Below are 12,177 nucleotides of genomic sequence, written 5' to 3'. Positions count from 1 at the left end.
GAAGGGTTGATACAAATTTTGAGTGTCACTAATGATACTGCTCATATGTATGACAAAGGATATAATTTATAAGTATAATTTTTGACTTATTCATGCAATTATTGGTATAGATTTTGAAAATGATTAGCAATATGGCCTATGGACATACTTAATAATATATATATATATATATATATATATATATATCAATTTGATTTAATTGTATAACTTATAGACAAAATATGACTTATGTACTTGATATTTCTTATAAGCACGATATGACCTATAGGTATGAAATGAATCATGGATATGGCATGAATTTTATACATGATATATCTTATGGGTATGATATGGCTTATAAAATTAATATGGCTCTTATATAATAAATTTATATATATATATATATATATATGACTTATGGATATGTTATGGCTCATTGATATGATGTGAATCATAGATATTATTAACAATTTGCAGATATAATGGGTGGCCTATAGATATGACATTGATATAAATTCTGAATATGCTTGATAATATAAGTTATAAAAATTAGTATTGCTATGGATTTTGATATGGCTTGTAAATATGAATGTGGACGAGACCTACGGTTATGATTCTTGGTCCAGTGTATAAAATAAGTAATGGGATGGTTTGCAGTTAGGAATGATATGTATAATTGATTGAGTTAGAATATTGGAATGGCTCACTAAAATGGCTGCTTTGTATGGTTTATAATTATGAGTTTTCATTCAAGTACGATAATTGCTGATAGTATAGATGATGGGAGTTACGTTTCAAGTTCAAAAAAAATAATGATAACAATGATGATGCTAGTGAGTTCCAATTCAAGTTTAGCCATGATGATTGTTTATGATGTGATATGGGATGGATGGATTCTTGATTATGGCATGGCAATTGGCGAATTACGATTATTTAATTGTTAGTTTTCCTTTATTTTATCCTCCAGGTTTTTAAGGTCCTGTGTTGGGTTATTTATATTTCCACACTCATTAGCTTATGGGGGGAAATATTATAGTTAATGGTATGATATTTATGTTGTCATTCTCGTACATATTTATTTATCCATGTATAATGGTATCAGAGCTTATTTTCAGGTTTGCCCTTTCCATCATGACTTAGCTTATGTTGTCTTCTATCTCATCATATCTATATCATGATTGAGTTTAGTCGGCCAATGATGCCTACTAAGTACTTATGATTTTTGTACTTATACTATACTTCTATCACTTTTTGATGTAGATATGAGTATTAGTTCCATCACTGATTTGACGTTCAGGCAAAGTTGATTTCGGATATTAGGTGTGCTGTTGGAGTTGAATTTACCCCTTTTCTTCTATGTGTCTATATCTATCTTTTCATCTTCAAGATGGATTATATTGACTATTTAGTACTCATAGTTTATTACAGTAGCTTATGAACCAACATTGCTGAGTTTTAGGATGTTTGTTCATTTTTGTAAATTTATTAGGCGTTTATGGCTATATTATTACAATTTGAATCCTTAATTGTTAGTTTCTAGATTTTAGCCCTTTTTCACAAATTTAGTGTACTACAGGAAGCTTTGGGCTATGGTTTGGCTTACCTACTGATGAGACAGAGTAAGTGCCATCAAAACTAACAAATCAGGTCATGATACCAAAGATGGTGCACATGGTCATTGAGATGGTCATCAAGGTTCTTATAGAGGTCCTCAGGATGGTTGGAAAGGAGATTGATCAGCATCCCAGCCAGGTGGCGAGCACTATTAGTTGTATACTGAATCTGCTAGACCTAGGGCTGAGTCTTTGGATGCCATTATGATAGGTATAATTTTTGTGTTCGATCAGCTAGCTTTTATTAAATGGGATCAACTTATTCTTATGTGTCTAATTACTATGCACCAAGGTTAGAGTTATCTTGGTGTTCCTTATTTGTGCTATTATAGGTGTCTACTCCTCTATGCAATTTATTAGTAGTGGATCGACTTTATAAATCATGTGTTGTGACTGTTTGAGGCTTTGATACTTAGGCTAATCTTATTATATTAGACATAGTAGATTTTGATGTAATTTTGGGTTTGGACTGGGTTTCCCACTATTATGCAGTCTTGGATTATTTTGCCAAGACAATTTCCTTAACCATGTAAGGCATACCCCTAGTTTTGTGGTAGAGATATATTAACCACAAGTCGACTGGGGTTATTTTTTATATTTGGACTAAGAGACTTATTTTAAGGGTTTGTGAGTCTTATCTCTCATATATTCATGATGCTAGTGTGGAGAGTTCCTTGCTTTACTCTATTCCTAGAGTCCGTGAGTTTCCTAAAATTTTCTCAACCAATCTACCTAGTTTTTCTCCTAAGTGTGAGATTAAGTTTGTTATTGATCCTGAGCCGAGCACCAGGCCTATTTCTATTGCAATTTAGAGCATAGCTCTTGCGGAGCTTAATGAGCTATATTATCAGCTTTAGGATCTTCTAGGTAAGGGTTTAATTAAACCACTTATGTCTCATTGGGGTGTTATTATCTTGTTTCATAAGAAGAAGGATAGTTCCTTGCATATGTGTATTTACTACATGAAGCTTAACAAAGTGATGGTAAAGAACCAATATCCTATGCCTCACATTAGTGATTTGTTTGACTAGATTTAGGGAGTAGTAGTATTTTCTATGATTATCTTGAGGTTCGGTTACCAAGAATTAAGGATTCGAGCTAAGGATTTCCCAAAGACAGTCTTTTAGGACTCTTTATGGCATTATGAGTTCCTAGTGATGCCCTTTGGGTTGACTCATGCCCTAACTGCATTCAAGGATTTGATGAACCATGTGTTCAGACCTTATTTTGATTTTTTTCATCATTGTTCTCATCGACAATATCCTTATGAATTGGAGAAGTAGAGAGGAGAACATACAACATTTAATAATTGTGTTCTAGAATTTAAAAGTTCAAATAGTTTTTGCCTAATTCTTTAAGTGTGAGTTTTGGCTTGAGACCATGATATAACTCAGACATATGGTGTCTAAGGATGGGATTATGGTAGATCCACCAAATGTTGAGGCTATTCGTGATTGGGCCAAGCCTATATCTCTATCTGTAGTTCATAGCTTTATTGTCCTATTATTATAGGCGATTCATTAAGTGTTTTACTACTATTGCAACACTAATGAATAGCATGACCCAGAAGGAGATTCCTTTTTGATGGTCTGAGAAGTGTGAGTCATGCCTTACAAAGCCTAAGGGATTTCTCAATGCTACACCTATTTTTGCTTTTCCAATTAAGGGTGATGGATTCACCATGTATTATGATGCTTTTAGTATTGGCTTGGGTTGTGTGCTAATGCAATATGGTTTACTTAATACTTATGCATTGAGAAAGATGAAGGTGCATAAGCGCTACTACCACACTCATGATTTGGAGTTGGTAACGATAGTTTTTACGCTTAAGATCAAGAGGCATTGTCTTTATTGCATGCATTATGAGATTTCATGTATCATTATATTCTTTTGTATCTTATGACCTAGAGAGCTTATTTCTGACCAGTGTCGGATGATGGAGTTGCTTAAGGATTATGGCATCTCTATCTAATATCATACAAGGAAAACAAAATATGGTAACGGATGCCATAAGACAGAAAGTAGTGAGTATGGGTATTTTGTCTACATTTTAGTTTCTCAGAGGTTGTTGGAATGAGAAATCTAATCTCTAGACAACTTGAGGGTGTGACTTGATATTTCTAACCTAGGAAGATTCTGGCTAGTGTTGAGGCGAGGTCTAATTTATTCGAGTAGATTCAAAGTCCTTGGTTTCAAGATATGAAACTTTGCATTATTTGTGATCAGGTGTTTAGTGGTAAGTCCAAGAGGGCTACCTTTGATTCTAAGGGAATTTTGAGATTATGGTCACATCTATTCTGAGGGTTGGTGACTTGATTCAGTTGATTTTGGGTGAGGGTCACAACTCTATATATTCATTTCACTCGGGTACAACTAAGATGTATAAAGATTCAAGGAAACATTATTATTTAAGTAGTATGAAGAGAGATTTAGAAGAATTTTTAGCTCATTATGGATGTTTCCAGTAGGTGAAGGCTGAGCATCAGAAACTTTGTGGCTTAATTTATACATTGCCTAATTCTCGTGCTGAAGTGGGAGCGGATCACCATGGGCATTATTAGTGGGTTTCCTCCTACTTTTTGTGTTTTTGATGTTTTTTGGGTCATTATAGATTGGTTGACCAAATCGACACATTTCACTCCTATACAGATGTCCTTTAGTATCGAGAGGTTAGCCTATATCTATGTTCTTGAGATAGAGATTTGCATGGTGTGCGTATATCTAAAATTTTAGGCCGAGGATTAATGTTCACTTCTAGCTTTTGAAGAGCTTTTCAGGAGGAGTTAGGCACGCAGGTGGATCTTAGCACAATATTTTACCCTTAGATTGATAGGCGATTCGAGTGGACTACTAAGTTTTTCAACGATATCCTCTGAGCCTGTTTTACAGATTTTAGAGGTCAGTAGGAGCAGCATTTATCTTTTACAGAGTTTCCATATAATAATAGCTACCATTAAAGCAATGAGATAGATCCATTAAGGCTTTATATGGTAAACGATGTTGTTCTCCTATTGGTTGGTTTAAGACCTCCGAGGCTAGAACCCGTGCTACTTACTTCAGGAGTGGTTGTATAGAGTTAGGGTGATTCATGATAGGTTGAGGGTAGCTCAGAGTACTCAAAATACTTACGCAAATTGTAGACTTCGTGGATTGAGGTTTGGATTTAGGGATCAAGCATTTCTCTATGTATCGCCTATGAAGTGTATGATGAGGTTCGGGAGGAAGGGTAAGCTCAACCCTAGTTATGTTGGGCCTTTTGAAATCTTTCGCACCATGGGTGAGGTGGCTTATTAGTTATCCTTACCCTCGAATTTTGTCGTTGTTCATCTGATTTTTCATGTCTTTAATTTACCTTGATACTTTCAAGATACATCGCACGTGCTCATATGGGACTAATTTCAATTCTATGAGCAATTGTCATTTGTGGAAGAGTCGGTATTCATATTAGCCAGTGATGTCACGCGGTTGCGCACTAGAGATATTCAAATAGTTATGGATCAGTGGAGTCACCTCCCAGTAGAGGCGGGCACTTGGGAGATGGAGAGCGAGATGCAGGCCCAGTATCATCACATGTTTGAGGCTTTAGGTACATCCTAACCCTTAACATTCACAAACAAAAAATCATTTAGAAGTGGATATGGTAATGGTCCTCAAGGTAATTTCTTGCATTTTAACTCATTTTTATCGTTTAGAACTTCCTAATAAATTCCCTAAGTTATTTACAGCTTGTTGGAGCTAACAGTTCAGTTACCGAGCAGTTCATTTGTTTTTTTAGAGCCAATTCTCTATTTCGAAGTCTTTACAGGTTAAATTTTCTATTAGGCCAAAACGGTAGTTAAACGACCTTGTATGCTATTCAGATGGTTCCAACAACTTTAAAACATCAATTTTAGGCTAGGAGGACCCTTGGTTTGGGTCCTAAGGCTTTTGGAATCATTTCAGGCTATTTGTTGGACTTTAAGAAAAATGGCTCTTGGGTGTGGGTTCCACTTTACATCAAAAGGACTTCGGATGGAAATTTCAACCATTCCTTTGAGTTTGGAATGCCCCATTTGATAGAGTATCGTAATTCATTTAAGTATATGTAATTATGGATGAATGTCGAGGGGTTGGTGGACACTCAAAATAATTCTAAGTCTCTAGCTAGTACATTGCAATTGGTGTGACCATTAAAGTGTCCCTTTGGGGGCTTTAGCAACCATGCCAGCGTATCAAGGGCCACTTTGGCAGAAAGTTTGTCGCTAAAGTACAAGCCACATTAGCACTAGCTTGTCCGCTTTAACAACCAGACAACAGTGGACAAGTACTGCTTTAGGGATCACCTGGGCGCTTTAGCGGAGACCGCTAAAGCAGGCCTATTGGCCCAAGGCCTACTTTAGCGAGACATGGAACATTACAATTATACTTAGCCTATTTTTCTATCATGTTTCACTCATTTTCAAGAGTGTAGAATCGTAAAAAGTATGAAAACTTGGGAGAACTATTAGTGGGTAATTTTGGGGGTGTTCATAAGCTTGGAGTTCTTGTTTCTTCTGGCAATTCTTGGTAAGTTCTCATTAATTTCAGGGTTAATTCCCTTATTAATTCTCAAAATCCATAAGTATTTATGGGTTGATTTTAGCACTATTAAATCTTGGAATTTACCCATTCTTGAGGGTAAATGTTTCTTAAGCATGGAGGGATGCATTGACGGTTTCAAAAGTGTGATTTTGCAAGTGGGATCCACATGGGATGTTATGTAATTTTGGACCCAAATCACAAAAATGCAATATGGGTACCATTGATCTAGTTTTGATGAGTAGACTATGATTTTGATAGTGTGGCATATTGCGAAAGCTCTTCAGAAGAGAAATTTATCAACTTAGTAGATTTCACCAGGCATTCTATAATATCTAGGTTGTTTAGGATTACCTTTATTGTAGATTGAGCTTAATCATCATATATTTATGATAATATGTTAGGTATGGGTTGGGAATTTGGTCTCAGAAGTGTAATTAGAATACTTTTGGGATTTTATCCTATTGAGTAACCATTAATTTAGGCATAATTGATATAGTTATGTATGTTTAGGTGGAATGGATATCTTATGGCTAACTGTGGCTTATTTAGCTTCTATAATTGAACTTAGATACCTTAACCTAGCCTGGAGTATAATTTTCCTTAGAACAAAATTCGGGGTTAGAAGTGGGCCCATATGAGCCACCTTATGCCAAGACTTCTGTTAGCTTCTTGTTGACTTATTGGGTGTTTTGTACCTTTAAATAGCATATTCTAGAGTTTGGAGAATCTATATCCTTGATCGTATGTTAGTTTGGCATTTGGGAGTTGATACTAGTTTTAGTTCCAGACAGTAATTTATGACCTTAAGAGTAGTTCAGTTGCGACATTATTCATGATATGAGTTTCGGTTCAAGTTTGGCATTTGGTTATATTAGTTTCAATTTAAATCCTACATTTGGTTATATGAGTTTCGATTCACGTCCAGTATTTGATTGTACGAGTTTCGGGTCAAGTTCAACATTAATGGGTTATTATGAAAGTTATGGAGTATGTTTGAATCCAATGTTTATGGTATTGATAGACTCTTGCTTATGTCCCGATATATGGATAATTAATGAAATTTTTGTTATTTACGTTCTTTTATTGTACCTCCGATCATATGGAGGCCCACGGTGGGTTATTTTCTTTTCCGTACTTACTACCTTATGGGGGCCAGTCTTGTAGTATTAATTATGTTTTTTTCATATTATGTCTATTTTGGTTATTTACTTACAGTATTGGAGTGCTATTCTAGGTTAGTTTTTTATCTTGACTTAGCTTATTTATCTTTCTTATTATTATACTATATTATGATTTAGCTAAGTCGACCAATGATGCCTACTGAGTACTCAGGGCATTGATACTCATACTTACTTATGTACCATTTTTGTATAGATACGACTACTAGTGGCTACCGTTGACGATGAGATCGTGTTGATTTGTGTTTAGAAATATTGTGTGCTCTTGGAGTCGGAGTTTTCCTTTTTCCTTAAACTTTTTTGTCTACTATTTCACTATCCGAGACTAGTGTAAATTGAATATTATAGTACATATGTTCCTTTTTCTAGTGGTTCTTCTACCAATACTACTAGATCATGGGATGTTATCTCTATCTTATTTATTCATTGCATTTGTACTATTATTATTATTATCTCTTGAATTATTGTTTTAGGTCTTTAATTGCAATTTTCCAGCTTTTATACCTTTTTCTACCAAATTAGTCTCATGATCCGAACCAGGGCCTAGCCATGATAGTTATCCCAAGTCCACTAGAGATCGGAGACCACCCCCTTTGCCAAGTCAACACAGAACATAACACCTAGCAGCGGTTGAATTTCAAACATAAAACAAGATAGGAAAGTAGAAAACTCAAATACATCTAAGAATGTCAACATGTATACCTAATCCACAGTAATATCCACAAAGCCTCTACGAATCCAAAAACAACCAAAGTAGGGACATGCCCCAGACCCTGACAATGACAATGTCAATGATAATGATAATGTTAATGTGAACTCTTTAATTCAAGTTTATGAAAGTAAACCAATGGAATGGTAAAGTCTTTCGGAGAATGGAGCTCACCATTTCACTTCAAACGACCGGTGAACCGAGCCGATCCACCTAACACTGTGCAGGAAAAGTAGGATTACCTTTAGACCTTGTATCATGTGGGGATATAGTGACTGAATACGGTTAGTGGGTTGAGTACTAGCATGTAACTCAAGGATATGAATAAAGTAATGACAATTTAAAATCTATTTCTACTCAATGTACATGTTCATATACATGTGTGCATACATACACACACACACTTATATAAAATGTTGGGACAAGGAACAAGGCTTAATATGTACTTTATAACTTTTGCCTAAATTGTGTAGCTTAACCGTCATATAATAGTATCCGCGGGCTATATGGGACCCATATCTCACCCCCTGGTTAGGATCCAGTGCTTATAGTCATACGGATTGGAGAATAAGCTTATATGTATGCACGGGAGACTTAAACCTCTAATTAATATACTAAAGGTGACTTAAGCACCCTACCATCTAATATAATATGGGGGACTCGAACCACCGGTCACAAGCAAAGGGACTAGAACCCCAGGTCATTTATACCTTCGCACCGACAAATGCGGTTTCCAGTATTGGACACTTACGACCACCACTTTCACGGACCAACTACACAACCCTCTTTAATTACCATTAAAACATTTATCAGATGTTCCCATTCATTGAACCATAATAAAAATTTAGGAATACATTGTTGGTATTGTCATAACAACTACATTTGGAAGGTAACATCATTGTGCCATTACAATTCCATTAACTCTGGAAAACAATTCCTTTTGTTCCATATTGCAAGGTCGGGGAACACTAACTCCCTTTGTTAATTAAATCAAATCTTCATGTATCAATAACCTCTATACATCATGCAGTTGTTCTGAAAGTAGTTCAAGGCAATTTCTACTCATACTCAAAACCACTTTCAAAAAATTTGGGTTGGTGGTTATTACCAATTCAATTGTCAATAATCACAAAATTTGGGCAAATCATAATCCCTTAGTATATTCACCATGCACAAGCACCCCATAAGTTTAAAACCATATATAAAGCATGAACAATGCATAGTAAATCATGAAAAAATAGTTTAAGAAACATTCATTCCAAAGCCCTCAACCCATATCAAAACCCATGTTTAAATCCACAGAATCAATTATATAATTTCATGTATTAAGTAAAACTAATTTAGGGGTAGAGTCACATGCCTAAAATAACAAGAATTATGGAGAGAATTTTTCCCTTGGAAGCTCTAATTGATTAACTTCTTGGAAATCATAATTATCTTGACCTGAGAGTATTGAGATTGTTTTAGAAATTATTTTAATTTATTTTGGGGTGATTATGATACCCTAAAGGGGTTTTAAGTCATGGGAAATGATTTACAGGAAAGGGGAAATGTCCAAAGTGCCCTTAACTAAAAGATGAAAAATTATCGCCAGTGTCACAAGTCACTATATGTCTCATAAGCACACGTTTGACTCATCACCAAGAGTCACAGTCAATACAATAGTTGAAGGACTATTCTCTGCTGACCTTTCGACTCACACCATACGACTTGTCAGATGACCCTATGACTCATAGGGTCTAAGTCACTGTCAAGATAGAAATACTTGGAGCACACATTATTTAGCTATGGATAGGACTATACTACTCATTTTTGAGTCATTAAGACTAGTAACCACCAATCGTTGTCAAGGCAGTAGGGTTAGGCTAGCACACTGGTCAGGATATTATTGGGTTCTTAAACCAGCAATGACATGGTACGTGTCATGACCTAAATCAGGGCCTGGCCGTGATGGGTTTCTTAAGTCCCACATGGACCAAAGATCACCCCTTTCACCTAACCTAACCAATATATCGACCATAAGTATTTGATAAATCCCGAACATATAATAAGATAGATCAAAATAAGGCTAAAAATAGCTGAAGAAATGTCTAACCATTCATCACCAGAGCATAATAAACCAAGACACATAAGTCCAGAGTAATCCACAAAGCCTCTATAATCCAAAGTCTTTAAAGTATCTAGACATGACCTCGATGATAGCCAAAATCTAAGTCTAAAAGGTCTATGACATAGAGTAAAAATACCATAAAATGAATGCCTTCTGAAGTGTGGAAGCTCACCTCTTCAATGTCAACTAATGAACCACTCAAACACTTGGTCATTGCACAAGAAAAGAATAAGAGGATCTAGTATTTGTATAGCATGGGGATACAATATGCGAAGATGGTTAGCAGTTTGAACACTAACATGTAACTCAGAGATATAGGAATAGAATATTATTGTTATTCATAACCAAGTAAAATCACCATATCCAATCACATGTATATATATGTGTGATATAGAGAAAGGCATAACATTAACTTTTAAAACCTCTACATGGGTTATTTTGCATAGTTGTCATATAACAAGGCACCCACAGGCTATATGGGCCCAGCTCTCCCCTAGCTAGAAACCCCCCAGTGCGTGTGGCCATACAAACCAAATAATATCCATATCCGTATATGGAATTATGAGGGACTCAAACCTCCCTGTATAATCAAGGTAATATAGAACCAATGTATACAATATGGGTGACTCGAACCTGTCATTCATATATCCATTTAGGGGTCTCAAACCTCCTAGTCATATAGACACCCGCACCGGCTAGCGCAGTTCCCAGTATTAGTTCTTTGGACTCCACCTTCATAGCCCGGCTACACATCTTTCTTTAAATCCCTTTCTAAAACATCATTTACACATACACACAACAGTTAGTCTACTTACCAAAGGCATCCCATTAGTATCGTCAAACCAACCCCACTTGCAAGCATATAACATGCTATAACTATTATCATTCGACTTTGGGACTCAAACTCACTGTCTATACCAAGTCATTAATTTAATTTAACAATATAGGGACTCAAACCTATTTAACAAATTAAACCACCAAGGTTACAATTAAAAACCATTTACGACCCACAAAGTCTTCCAGAAACCCTTTACATCATTACGCTAGTGCCTTAGTTCAAATCTCAACTCAATTTAATTTATGGTCATCAAGACCTTCACAAAATCATTAATCCTTCACTAGCATTCTTATACCAAGCATTAGCTCAAAACACAATCCACCATGTGACAAGATCCTTCTCATAGAAATTTTCACAAACATGTTGAGGGCATACCATTATCAAACCATTATTCGAGTAAAAAACCATCAAGTTGGGGTTAATCATGACCCTTTAGCTTAAATTATAATTTTAAAGTTCCCATATGTGCAAAACCATTATTACATCATGCATAAACATAATTCAAGACATGAGAAAACAATACTCAACAATATGCATTCAAACCCTCAACCATGGATTCCAAAATCACCATATACGATTCAAGAAAAATGCATGATTTTTGTGAAATAACAATTAAGGAAGAGTCACATGCCAGACTATAAAAATTCACAAATACATTTAGATCCTTAAGCCTCTAGATGATTATCTTGATGAAATCCTTGCCTAATCTCCTTAGGAGGTTTCTAGAGAGTTTTGGAGAGTGTTTTGATATTCCAAAGTGAGGAATGAGGGACCAAATAGTGTTATAAGACATGGGGTATTAAGGGCTTGGGGTGGGAAATGTCTAAAATACCATGATCTTAAAAACTATAAAAGACTCACAGGAGGGTATGTGTAATACCCCGAAAAATTTTTCGTTGAAATTTTATGCGTAAACATGTTGGGCTCTATCTTCTAAAATAAATTATAAATTTTCCATACAGAATGTCTTAAATTATGATCCATCATTGCGTAGAGTATCAAATAATCTTTCCAATGAAATGTGGATCATCCAAAACGGACACCCGAGCGACGAGTTATGAACATTCCGATCGAACCATGAATAGTAGTAAACAGTAAAACGTGCAGGAAAAAGTACTGAGGCCTGGCGTATTTTTGCTCCAACTTTAAACAATCATAACTCCTTGTACATAATGATCTAGGTGATCTAC

Source organism: Capsicum annuum, unplaced genomic scaffold (assembly GCF_002878395.1).
Source record: "Capsicum annuum cultivar UCD-10X-F1 unplaced genomic scaffold, UCD10Xv1.1 ctg78345, whole genome shotgun sequence".
Classification (NCBI taxonomy): Eukaryota; Viridiplantae; Streptophyta; class Magnoliopsida; order Solanales; family Solanaceae; genus Capsicum; species Capsicum annuum.
Note: the sequence above shows the minus strand (reverse complement) of the source record.